Raw genomic sequence first — 14,010 nt, 5'->3', positions numbered from 1 at the left:
CTCCCGTTCATGCATGGCATATCAGAACTTTTTTGATTAGGCTATCTCTTCTTAGAGCTGTATCCGGCAGTCATAAGATGCATATGGCATACATCATGAGGGGTCCCTTACGCATAGCCTGCTAAGAGAGAAAAAATTGTAAACGGTATTGTATCCAACCGTTTGTATAATTATCATGATACGCTCCGCGAAAAAATACTGCCTAAGAATAAATTCGTTACAGAAACTACGTTTTTATTAATAATTTCGTTCACACCCACCACAGTCATATCGCATCACCGCCTCTGGTACTGACGGATACTGTGAAGTGCAGTTTCACTGAAACACATTTTTTCTATTTCCTTGTAACACCTAAGTATGTAATTCATATAAGCGTGCGTCTATTAAAAGTGTAACCGCTGATCTTTTTCTTTCATGGTCATTTTACACCCGTTAGCATATTCAATGTCAGTTCTTTCCACGCCCGAGTACGTATCTCGCCACGCAGAAAATCTAGTTCCCATCACGACGTCTTCGTCAACATGATTAGCATATTTTACATTGCAGTTTCCGTGGTGTACTTGAAAGGGAACACTTACATTTATCACTTTCATTGTGAAAGATCGCGAACGAAGGGAAATGTATCCCAGATCCGCGGTGACCTCATATCCACCTGTTGCTGGCAAAAGGAGAGATACACTGTCGGCTGACTCATTGGGGTGTGACTCAGTGAAGAAAGTCTTCCGCGTGTTGACCTCGCGCGTGACGGTCAGCGTCAACTGGCCAAACGAGTTTGGGCTGGCTTGCAACACCCACCTTTACCTGGCGTCTCCAGCACAACCGGTGCTGATTACAGTTATAGGACGTCCTAGCTAACCTGCACCAAGATTTAAAAAAAGGAAAAAGGCAGGACGCTCTGCCTCGATGAAACAAAGTGAACGTTATTAGCACGCGAGCATCGCTGACGGCAATGTTTTTCTCATTTTGCCTAATGACGTAATTAGACAAGACTAACTAGCTGTCTTTTTACACATGAAAAGAAGCGTCGTGTAAGCATTGTTTAAGCCTTTTTCAGATGATACTTACTTAAGCGTCGGGGTGTCAATTGGAACTGAGGTACCTGCGTCAAGATGCTTTTTGTGCGGCTTTCACCTTAGACCGGTAAAAAGAGCCACAGGGTTCGTGTAACCACACAAGCGGTATTCCCCAGAAGACTCCATATGCGAAAAACGTCGTGGCTTTCTGCTGCCAGGTAAGCGCGAATGCTCAACACGACGCCTTTTCGTGCACTCCTAATCGTGGGTAGGCGCAGCCCCAACATATTTCGTATCAGACGACAGGAAAAGGCGCTGATCGTCTGCTTGGGAGTATCCTGTGGAGCAGCCACAAGATATTCCGTAGCAGACGACTGGTAAAGACGCTGTCGTCTGCTAAGTGCGGAGAACGCCACTCCCGATATTCTGGCTCATTTTTTTTAAAGCTTTTTCTTCCACTCGAATATTCTATGAGGACGTCGCTCGTGTAAATACACGGTTTCAAGAAGGGAACGAGCATTGATGACGAACAGACAGCGAGACACGCGTGCACTGAAAACAGAAATCCTCAATTATTTTGCCCCTTATAATACACATTTTCTTTCACTGCAGATGGCCTATAGCGATAAGGCGTCATGGAACGCCACGCAGAAGAGTAGACTAATACGATTTCGAATTAGCCCATCATTACTTACAACAAGGACCTTTATTCATAGCGTCGGGAAAGAGCTAACGCACAAAATCTTCATAGTCATTAGACCTCAAAATGCACAAGGGACCACGTATGACCCACATAAATAGGCTGCTGAGAAACGCATTACCTATATCAAAACAAGGTTTCACGCCATTCGGCTAAAATGATCATATCGCAGTTGTTCTTCTGGCAACAATGGACGGCAGACGAGAGCTCATGACCCAGGACAATAGAAAGAAAATTTAAGGGTCGGTTGCATTGTCCTCTAAGGAAGATGGGGCCCTTGATGGGCGTTTCACTTGACTTGGTGGACATCCTCCGATGCGAAGTGGATAACAGGGTGCAGGAAATAATGGTGTGGAATACGTAATGAAGAAGCACCTTCACCCTACTCGTGAACACTAAAAAGATGCTGCAATGCAATCGTACGACCTGCTCCGGTTTTCTAAACGTATAAATAGCGTTCAAAGATATAGATTTCCTGTTACTATGTTCTGTGTTCGCCGCTAATTCGTCTTTTCGATCTCATCCGTGTATTCACAGGAGCGACGTTCCCCCGGAATTATCCTGTGGAAGTGCTTTCTAATCATGGAGAACAGCCACAAGATATTAGGCTGCAGACGACAGTGCCGATAGTGTGCGCTGTTCGAAGCTGTTTCGAGATAGTATAGCCGTTCACTCGTTTACCCTTCATTAATTGCCAAGACTACCACTCTTCAATAAAAAGCTCATGGGACTATCTGACGGACAGACTGAAGTAAAAGGGTCAGGTCAAGAGGTGCACATATTTCGAACAGCTGTTCGAAATATCGCCGTTCGCTCCTTTACCCTTCATTATTTGCAAAGAATACTACCTCTGCTCAAAAAGCTCATGGGACTATATGACGGATAGACTGAAGTAAAAAGGTCAGGTCAGGTGGCGCCGATATTTCGAACAGGCTCTTCGAAGTATCGTCGGCTTTTGCTTCAACCTGCTTTCACCGTATCGCTGGATTTTACTCTCTTCGATATACACGGCATGTAGAAAGTTATCGCCGATGTACAGAGGCACCCCTTCGATATATCCGCAGGGATTGAAATGCCGGGATACAAAAAAAAAAAAAATATTCCGCATTACTTTGTAGTGGTTGCGATAGGAACAGAAAGGACAGGGAGCCACAGATACGCTGAAGGTCGCCAAGTCCCTCGAATCGATTTTGTGTTTTTGCCATTCAAGGCCGATCAATCGTTGCTGTGCAGCGGAATACGTTTATTGCCTCGGGCAACGGTTCATGCCGTCCCATTGATAGAAACCGTTTCCTCCTACGTGGCTATAATATTTCCCGAGCCTACACGGCACAATAAAGAAAACCCCGGCGTGGGAACTCGTTGAGAGGTTGCTTTTCGAGATATGGCTGGGAAATTCGCCTCTATTCAGAGCATGTTACTTTCAGGTTGCTCGTCTGCTGAACAGACGCTTCAAGAAATGAATGCAATGAAGTCAATGTTATATTTGGAATAGACTATTTTAAAACGTTGTTTTGTAAAAAAAAAGTCGTTAAAAAAGATGCGCGCGGTGCCAAGCAGCATGGGAACTTTGAGGGACACCGCTGTGTCGTCTGCTTCGGTTATGTATGGTATGTTGGTTCGTGTCGTTCGCTTGTTGTGTGGTCTGCTTCGGTTACGGTACGTCGGTATGGTATGTTCGGTATGGTGCGTTATGGTTTACCCCGGCTGACGATGCTGGTGCGCACACCGGGAATGTCCCCATGATTCCTTGCGTGCCACAGGTGGCGCTTGCTTTTGCAAAAAGGTCTATTGGAAAGCCCCTTCTTCCTTTCCCCCTCTTCGGCGCATGAAGGGCATGAAATTGTCGGTGTACTTTATGATGCGAATGAAGAAAGTCAGTTTGTCGTCTGCTAGCATCCGCTCACAACCTATACGACAAGTTGAACCGAGCTTTCTACTTCATTACATTCCTTATTGCCTAAAACTTTATAGGCTGTGAGGCGGTTGTGGGGCACAGTCATCGAAGTCGTACGTGCGCGTTCAGAGAAGCAGTGTCGCAATCGTGCCCATAAACTGGCATATGTATACGGTCATTCGTCATGTATTCGGTCAAACTGCGTCGTCCCCTACAGAAAAGTAAAAGGAACACAGCCATTTGCTGTCCCGCTTAGATATTCCGCGTTGTCTGTGCGTGGTGTGCGAACGAAAATTTCCCGTGGACATCTGATGGGGTGAGTACGCGCTTTAACCAGCAGCGATACACAGCACGCAACGAAAGCAGAAACCGCAATGAGCGTCGTCGAATTTCTTGATTGATTGATTGTTTAAAAGAAAATTATTTAAAAAAGAAAAGAAAAGAAAAAAATTCTTTTTCTGCACACGAAGTACTGTGTCTCATGTATTTCACGCGCCCATGTCTTGTTTTTGAGCATCATACAGAGTAGAAATCAATTATCCCTGATGTACTTTTTTGTCGTCGGTTCTCCATTGTATCACGTGTCATCGTACGTCAAGTAAGCACAGGGTGTGGCTCGACCCTCTCAGATTTTAATGAAAACAGTATATGTTGCTTTACTATGAGCTTCATACGCTACAGCCAAGTATATCACGCAGCGTATTTAGTCGGCCAATCGTCCTCAAAGGAAACGAAATATGTTGTAGTTTATGAGCATGAAGCAGATTCGCCGGGTGACGAGTCAACTTCTCTTTATTTTTCAAAGAATATTTCTCACGCAGTCCAACCACGGAACGAAACAGCATATGGAAGAACGATCTAATGAGAAAGAAGGTCCAATGAGGTCACGTGATTGCTGGTGAAAGCTGATCCAACAGGAAAGAGAATCCAAGCGAGAAAGAAATGATCCAACCAACAAAAACGTCCACAGAGAAAGAATGCCCAAACGAGAGAAGATACTCAATGATAGCAAAAACATCCAGAGAGAAAAGAGGATCCACCAGTGGCTGTCCTCTCTAAATAGATATATTTTCTTTTTTTTTTTTCCTGTTTGATACTGATGGGGTCGTACTCCCTTTTTATTTTATTATATATGTTTATATTTTTATGTTTGTACCAACCCTCGCTCCCTACCTTATAACATGTCTTATATATTATGGAATTTTGTAACTTGATGTTAGACCTGAAGAAGTGCAGCCTACTGCACGATTAAAATTTAGGTGCTCTCAACTGTCTTCTTTCCGTTGTGAATCTCTATCGCCGAATACTTGCACATTCCTCTTCTACGTACTATGATGTCTTTCTTCTCTCTCTCTCATTATTTATTTATTTTATTTTTTTCTGAAATCGACTGAAACGCGTACTGACGCCTGCATTGAAAGTGGAGTACTTTTCGGAAGCCAGACACTGTTTGAAGCAAATCCACAAGACAGAAAAAAAGACGCTAAATCGTTCAGGAAACTGTGAAAGCTCTTGTCTCTTTTTCCGTGTCCCCCATACCGTAACACAGATTTAATCACGTGGAATTCCCTCAGTTTCCTAATGCTCACGGTGAACGCGTAAAAAAAAAGGACGTGTAGATTTAACTGAGGCTGATACAACAACCTTCGCTCTTGCAGATGGGCGTCAGTGCACTTGCAAATATAGCGCAATTCCGTCTACTTTGCATGCGATACGGGCAGAAAAGAGAGCAGGGTAGGTTGCACGCGAGGCACGCATACATATAGCCACCGTATATCCTTCTGTATACACTGTGTGAGCAATTCCCCGTGGCCTGGTGGCCGTCACGGTGGCCTCCCACGACCGCGCACAAAGCGTCCAGCGAGAAGTGGTTGGCTGGCTTTTTAAAGCAACGCCTCACTTATTGCCCTATACATGAGTCACCGGGGTCACCTTAGGTGCGCCTTTGAAGATCATTCCTCCATCAATGGCTGACACACCATATATATTTGTCCAATGGCCAACCCAAGTTAGACTTAACCTAACCCAAGTTGGCTTAACCTAACTCAAGTTTTGCTTAACCTGATCCAAGTTGGGCATAACCTGATCCAAGTTGGGCATAACCTGATCCAGGTTGGGCATAACCTGATCCAAGTTGGGCATAACCTGATCCAAGTTGGGCATAACCTGATCCAAGTTGGGCATAACCTGATCCAAGTTGGGCATAACCTGATCCAAGTTGGGCATAACCTGACCCAAGTTAGGCATAACCTGACCCAAGTTAGGCTTAACCTGATCCAAGTTAGGCTTAACCTAACCGAAGTTTTGCTTAACCTAACTCAAGTTAGGCTTAACCTGATCCAAGTTGGGCTTAACCTGATCCAAGTTGGGCTTAACCTGATCCAAGTTGGGCTTAACCTGATCCAAGTTGGGCATAACCTGATCCAAGTTGGGCATAACCTGATCCAGGTTGGGCATAACCTGATCCAAGTTGGGCATAACCTGATCCAAGTTGGGCATAACCTGATCCAAGTTGGGCATAACCTGATCCAAGTTGGGCATAACCTGATCCAAGTTAGGCATAACCTGACCCAAGTTAGGCTTAACCTGATCCAAGTTAGGCTTAACCTAACCGAAGTTTTGCTTAACCTAACTCAAGTTAGGCTTAACCTGATCCAAGTTGGGCTTAACCTGATCCAAGTTGGGCATAACCTGATCCAAGTTGGGCATAACCTGATCCAGGTTGGGCATAACCTGATCCAAGTTGGGCATAACCTGATCCAAGTTGGGCATAACCTGATCCAAGTTGGGCATAACCTGATCCAAGTTGGGCATAACATGATCCAAGTTAGGCATAACCTGATCCAAGTTAGGCATAACCTGACCCAAGTTAGGCTTAACCTGATCCAAGTTAGGCTTAACCTGATCCAAGTTAGGCTTAACCTAACCGAAGTTTTGCTTAACCTAACTCAAGTTAGGCTTAACCTGATCCAAGTTGGGCATAACCTGATCCAAGTTAGGCATAACCTGATCCAAGTTGGGCATAACCTGATCCAAGTTGGGCATAACCTGATCCAAGTTGGGCATAACCTGATCCAAGTTGGGCATAACCTGATCCAAGTTGGGCATAACCTGATCCAAGTTAGGCATAACCTGACCCAAGTTAGGCTTAACCTGATCCAAGTTAGGCTTAACCTAACCGAAGTTTTGCTTAACCTAACTCAAGTTAGGTTTAACCTGATCCAAGTTGGGCATAACCTGATCCAAGTTGGGCATAACCTGATCCAAGTTGGGCATAACCTGATCCAAGTTGGGCATAACCTGACCCAAGTTGGGCTTAACCTGATCCAAGTTAGGCTTAACCTGATCCAAGTTAGGCTTAACCTGATCCAAGTTAGGCTTAACCTAACCGAAGTTTTGCTTAACCTAACTCAAGTTAGGCTTAACCTGACCCAAGTTAGGCTTAACCTAACCGAAGTTTTGCTTAACCTAACTCAAGTTAGGCTTAAACTGACCCAAGTTAGGCTTAACCTAACCTAAGTGTTGTTTAACCTATACTTTGTGTGCGGAAGAAGGAGGGAGGTATTTACAGTATGTCCTCGTTATAACGATAGAGCTTTATTCGAATCACTTGATTCGAAGTTTTACGCTGTCACGGCCGAAATGCGTATAAGTTTCCAACCGGGTTCTTTGAAGAGCCAGCATGGTATAAAAACAAAGACAAACGAAAAATAATTAGAGTATTGAGCAAACGATACTAGTATTTAAAAAATATTAAATAGGGTTTAAATACCTTTCGGAAAAGGTACTGAGGAAAATACTAGCAAACGTAGGCAGTGTAGAACACAGTATTTTGTGTGCGATATTTCAACTTTTCAAGATACCTACAAGTTGCACTGGCGTCGCCGGGAAGCATGTCCCTATACATACTTTCAAGAAGCTTCCGAAAATTAAGTCCTCGCTAAAATTGCCATTTATACAGTATACAAAACCTCGAATTATGAACCCTCTCTGTTTTACGAGTTCTCTCGCTTTATGAACGATGCCCTCTGAGAACAGGCATAGAAATCATAAGGATTTATATTTCTACGAGATATGATTTATCTTATGATTTCTTATATACGATCCTTATTATTTCTACGGATACAGGACACTTCCCCTTCGCGATTCCAAACCTTGATTTACTTTGAGTCTCTCGATTTATTAACGTTTTTTTTTTCGTGAACATCAACCGTTCATATATCGAAGGTCGACTGTATTTACATAGGATAGTCACTCGACCTCTGAGGCTCTTTCCCTCCCCAAAGCGAAAGCCTGCCCACCTGCTTCTGCTACTTTTTTGGGAAAAATCTTCCCGGAAACAACATCACGAGCGATGCTGCCCCGACGACCGTTTGCAATAACCTGCTACTGTAATAGACCTTTTTACACGCAAGGCACGCAAAGGATCATGGCCAGAGGCAGAGGTAGAAGAACAACAACAACAACATTCCCGGTGTCAGCAGCAGCAGCAGCAGCAGCGACGACCGGGGTAAACTATAAGCGAAGCAGACGACAGAGCAGTGTCCCTCAAAGTTCCCATACTGCTTTGCGCCACGCGCTCGGTGGGGCGCGCATCTTTTTAAAATCGTCTATTAAACATCATATCCAACTAAGACATTTCCTTGGAAGCAGGACACACAAGACAAAACCCGTCACTCATTTGTCTTGTGTCTATATACACCAGCGTACATGAATTCTACTTTTATATTCAATGCGAATGTGGTCGTTGAATTTGAGTGTGCCTTCACACCGTGCCATGCGTTGTAAATGTGTGTTTAACTTTGTCTCTTTTCTTCTATACTTCCACTGTGATCGATTGACTGATTGATTGGAAAAAGAAAAAGTGGAGACACTGGAGTGGAGTCGTGCTGTTCTGTTCCCATTATTAGGGTGCAGCATTATTATAAAGTACGTCTATCTGTAGTATCTCCTATAAATGTATGTAAATAAGATAACAAATGTATGTATGTATCATTACTTAATATAGCTGATTGGGTCAGTTGGTACATGAGAAAAAAAAGAGCTGTAGGTGTGCTGTCCTCCTGTCCGTGCGTGTCTGCTCCAGGTTCACGAACGTGTGTAATGTATGTCATGTAAATTTAAAAAAAAACAAAAAAACAAATAGGTCCGAATAAATAAGAGAAAAGTGAACGTCAGAACAATCGCAAGAAGAGCCCCATTATTACACACTTATACCACTACAGCGCAAAACGCAGCACCTGTACAACTCACTTCAGAGTGATAACGGTATGATGGCATGGTACACGCTGTGGTTCCCATTAACGTCACAATAACATTACACGTTTAGCGTTTGGTAACTGGCATAGCAAGAACGGGCGGCTTCCTTATGAACGACCACTTGTTCTCTGCGGTACAAAGACAACATTTCGCTTGACAGGAACAATGCCTTATCGCATTAGCCGTCCGTCGGTCAGTAAGAAAAGAAGAATGGTCATTTCGCAATCACCCTCTGCTTTAGGGCGACCTTGGCCGCCCTCATGAACCAGTTCCCACAAGATCAAGCGTGCTCTATATGCGCAGTCACACTGTTGATCATACTTTCATTTCTAGAAAGAAACGCGCGGACAATTTCATAATTTATTCGGGATAATGTAGCGATTTATCGTAACGATGTTTACGCAAAGTGGTCCTAAACCACAGAATGTGCCGACAAGCATCGTGTCGTGTAAAGGTACACATTGAAACCGGAATCAACCATATATTCTGCACACGCTCTATTGTTTTGTTCGGCAGTCGCGCAGTCACCTGGCAACCAAGGTCGCTACGCCAATGAGTGCATCGATTCCCACATTCACGTGACGGCAGCAGCCAATCACTGGACTTCATCGGCAATTCCACGCATTGATTCGCATTTCGCGCTTCTGTAGAAAGCCTGTAGGGCCAGACGTCGGGAGGGGAGATGCATGAAATCAATAATGACAGCCAGGATGACGCAAAAGGATGGAAGGCCAACGGGACGTCACGCAATATTTATATGTTCGTCGGTCCCTACGTTATGTTCTCCTTGTCCTTGTTCTCCATCTAGTTAGTCCGAATATATGTAAAATACTTTTTACATGGATGTGACGGTGCATTTCAACTTTTACAGCGAAGAGGGTAATAGAGGGATGTACACCAATGGGGCGGCCGCGAGAGCGATCACGTGCTTTACGAGAACCAATGGGAACGGCCGTGCTTCTCGCTACTCTGATGCTGCAGCTCAGTGCGGAGGTCTGTTCAACGGTTTATATCTCACTATCTACGACACGTAGAGAAAGTTATTACTCTTCCCTCAACAGCATGGCGTGTAGTGGAATCATTCGCACATGATGCAGTCAACCACATCAGCAAAAGGGAGGAGAAAACACGGAGGTCAATGGGCTAAATACTATTTAGAATCCCTGTTGCGCGTGAAAGCAGAAAAACAAAACTATATTCTCAGACACGCGTTTGGAGGTTACGCATCGATCACTTTTGTACAGTACAAACAGGATTACATGACAGGGGGTATATACACGAGCGAAATCCCCAGCTGGGTCTGGCAAAAGTCAGTTTTAATGTCGGGCGTGAAGAAGGTGCACACACAAATGTATCACTGCCAGAAGCGCCGAATTATTTATAAACCGCACACTTTCCTCAAGTAGTCGAGAAGCAATCACAGAAGCACGCGGCAACGCAGTTACTGCCGATATAACGGAAGTTGTTAAGAGGATTATCAATGACAATAGCGGAGTGAGACTGTACAGTATGAAATACTGTACAGTGAAGCCTTGTATGAAGGGAAGTGCCTCAGGACGGGAGCCGCCGATATTTCGAACCTCTAGGCACTTCCCTTCATATTTCCTTGCCGGTACACGCTGGATGATGATGATGATGATGATGATGATGATGATGATTGAACGTACACGCTGGATTTTCTATCCTTCTACACTGAAACCTTGGCTTTCCATATCATGTCACATATACATACAATGTGACGTCACGAGTCACGACAGCGCCGTAATAGAATAGGATGATACCGCGTCCAGACAATGCAACGACCTTTGGATGATGACGTGTGAACTTGGCAGCTCGGAACAGGATGCAAATACACCAGCACACAAACAGACAACGACGTTCCGGGGATGTATATTCCAATACATGTTATACCGCTGTCGCACGGGCACTTTCGATCCGCATTGAGCCAATGCTCGTCGAACTCAATGCGGATCCGGCGCTGCTACACGGACACATTGGAGCAGGATCGAACTGAGATCCTGCTCAGACGGCTTGAAGACCGCCACTGGCATCCACGAACTCAGCGAATGTGTAGCAGTAAACAATTACAGCCTTCTCCTCTTACATCTGCTGCAAGCTCAACAGCGTGCCTTGCCTCACAGCCTTGAGGGAATGAATAAATAAATAAATAAATAAACAGCTGTGCACAAGGGCGTCACTCAACACCCAACTGCAAGGATGATATGCGTGCAGCGTTACGGAGGGACAGAACATGGCCAGCACGCCGACTGTTCAGCCTTCAACTTTACTAGCGATATTCCCCAGAATACATCAGCGGAAGATGCGAAAGGAAAGCATCATAGCTTTCTGCTGCCACATGAGCGTGAACGCAACGTCATGTCTTTTTCTGCTCTTTTAACTGCGGCTCCGCCACAGGATACTTCCTAGCAGACGACACCATCGGCCCTGTCGTCTGCTATGTACGGAATGCATCGCTTCCGATATTCCGTTGCCGTGCGAATGCTCAACACAAAACGCGGCGGCGTGAGCAGTTTTTTCTTCTTCCACCAGAATATCCCTTGGGGGATGTCGCTCGTATGAACGCACGAAAAATGCGTGCTTCCGCGACGTCGTTATGCACGCTATACAATGCCTATAGACGCTGTCAAGCGCTGCTGCGATGAATGTAAGCTGGGGAGAGAAGAACATGTAAATAATTTTAAAAGGCAACGAAGGTTGCGAGCGGGTCAAGGATCACAGCTTACGTACTGTGTAGCAAAGCTTCCTTTGTGCATGAGCCAAGAAACTCCTTTTATTTTCTTTTGTTTTGTTTTGTTATTTCTACTCTTTTCTTTTCAGTGTTATTCTTTCGAAAGGTGGAAATCGACGGGAGACAGTCTTTTTCGCTAGGGGGAAATCAGTATGCGGATTTCCTCTCGTTGAGCATGTCCTTCAGGGATACAGGTGTATAGCGGTAACTTTATTGTTTGCAACTGAATCCTTCGATCGTGTGTGCACGAGTTTTCACGGAGAAACAGTTAACCTGCTGTCTATTTTCTGGTTCTACAACCTAAGAAAAAAATGCGTACTTTTAGTGCCCCTTTGGGAACTACAGAGCCGTTGTAACGACCATTAGCCCCTTTCGGGACTAAACGTACGATAGTTCACGCGAACTTCAGGGACTATTTGCTGTGATGAGGAGTCAATGAAGAGTCAGGGAATTAAAATTGGGGGTACCGTATTCTCCGGTGTATATAACGCGCGCGTTATACAATAAAAAACTGCTCTGAAGAGGTCTTGGGCGTTATCTAACGGTGCGCATTATACACGGAAACATTTTCCTGCGCAGTTCCTTTTCAAGTCAGTGACGTACAAATTCTAGCCACTTCCAGTGTGTGCCGTGGCTCTCTCCAATATCTCTTAGGGTCACTTGACAAAACTGGCGAAAGGACACTGGACTTCATAAACGGTCAATAATCTTGAATTCATTTTAGAAGAATGGCGTGATTGAGAAGGGACACGAAACGGAAAGCAGAGAGGACACTGACGTATACTATGACATCGACGCTGTTGCATCGGAGTTTAACGATTTTGACTAAATGTGTTTCAAATATAGCATATGATGCACCGCTTTGGTTTATTATCTAGTACAGAAGCTTGTAGCACCATTGCGGTGCGCGTTATACATCGAACATTTTTCAAATTCGGCACATTTTTAGGGGTGCGCGTTATACAGGAGTGCGCGTTATACACCGGAAAATACGGTACTTGCAGTCTAGCAGACAAGAAGCTACTCTCCACTTTACTATCTCCCTCGTAGAACGTGAAGAAAAACAATGTACAAGTTTCCGGCGATGCAGAATCAAAAATAACAAAGAAGGTTAAGAGCATCAACTGTTTACTATATACATTAAAAACAAGACTTTCGTGCAGTAGGCTGCACTTCTTCAGGTTTGAGGACCTGTTAACAGGTCCTCAAACCTGAAGAAGTGCAGCCTACTGTCTTGTTTTTAATGTATATAGTAAACAGTTGATGCTCTTAACCGTCTTTGTTACTTACTATCTCCCTCTTAGAGTATACAGTTGAGAACGTTCAAAGCTACGTTTTCAAGGGAACGAATTTGTCTTCGCTAAGTAGCAAGGAGAGTAGACGAATACCGCAAGAGCAACCCGCGCTCCCTCACCGCCAATCTCACATGCAGTCTCGTACTTCATACCTGATTAGGGAGAACTGGAACAACAACTTCTATGTATTCTTCGCACGTGTGTTTTCTTTAAAAAAATATAGCGTCTTTGTTAACCTATAGGTTAAGGAGCAATAAAAGGCTAGGATATTACCGACGTGGCATGACTATTAACGCAACGACTTCTCGCAACGTTGTGCTTCGAATACACATTCAGACAAGCACTCGTTAACGTTTACAAACCATTTCGACAACTGGAGAATGGCCGTCTCGAAATGCTGCATTGAAGCATGCGGCATTCCTTCGAACAAAGCATGCTCCACTTTTGCTGTGCATTGAGCAGCAGCGTGCCCTCGAGGTGTAAAGTCGAAGCAATCGACAGCGTGCAGTGCAGACTTTGTTCGGCGCACCCATAATAAATGTTCAATACCACACCTCGGCATACATGTCGGGTGAGGCTTTCTCGGGTTGAGCCTGACGTCTCCTTCAATTCCAATCGCGTCTCACGTAAACTTATCTATATAGTAGCAACCTGTACGCGTGTCTGATGTAAATATTATTTGAGTGCAACAATAAGCTACGCGAGACACATTTGATGTTACAAACAACAACAGCTACATGCGTGACGATGGGATATGAGGTGTTTCACTTGATGTTACAACATGTGGTGTGCGGTGGTGGTGGTGGTGGTGGTGAAAAGGCTAGCCGGTGTCGGCCTCACGGAGGTGGGTAATATCACGACTGACGCCCTGGGGGAATGTGCCTCCTGGGCAGACTTCTATAAGGGAAGCCTGCCGACATATGTCTGAAAGCGTCCGAGGAAAACCTAGGGAAAACCCCAGACAGCACAGCCGGCACCGGGATTCGAACCCGGGCACCTCCCAGTCTCGGCGTGACACGCACCCGTGACGTTGCTTTCGCTATAGGAACGCACGTTTGACCAGTAGTATATGCACCTGTAACATGGGGCCGTTGCTG

General features: G+C 44.8%; 1 protein-coding gene across 1 annotated transcript in view; it reads right to left on the bottom strand.

The window, feature by feature from the left end:
• Positions 1–14,010, bottom strand: part of LOC135370930 (bicaudal D-related protein homolog) — a 44,814-nt gene that overhangs the window by 18,106 nt on the left and 12,698 nt on the right. The window lies entirely within an intron of this gene.

Source organism: Ornithodoros turicata, chromosome 10, assembly GCF_037126465.1.
Source record: "Ornithodoros turicata isolate Travis chromosome 10, ASM3712646v1, whole genome shotgun sequence".
Classification (NCBI taxonomy): domain Eukaryota; kingdom Metazoa; phylum Arthropoda; class Arachnida; order Ixodida; family Argasidae; genus Ornithodoros; species Ornithodoros turicata.
Note: the sequence above shows the minus strand (reverse complement) of the source record. Positions and strands in the feature narration are given on the sequence as shown.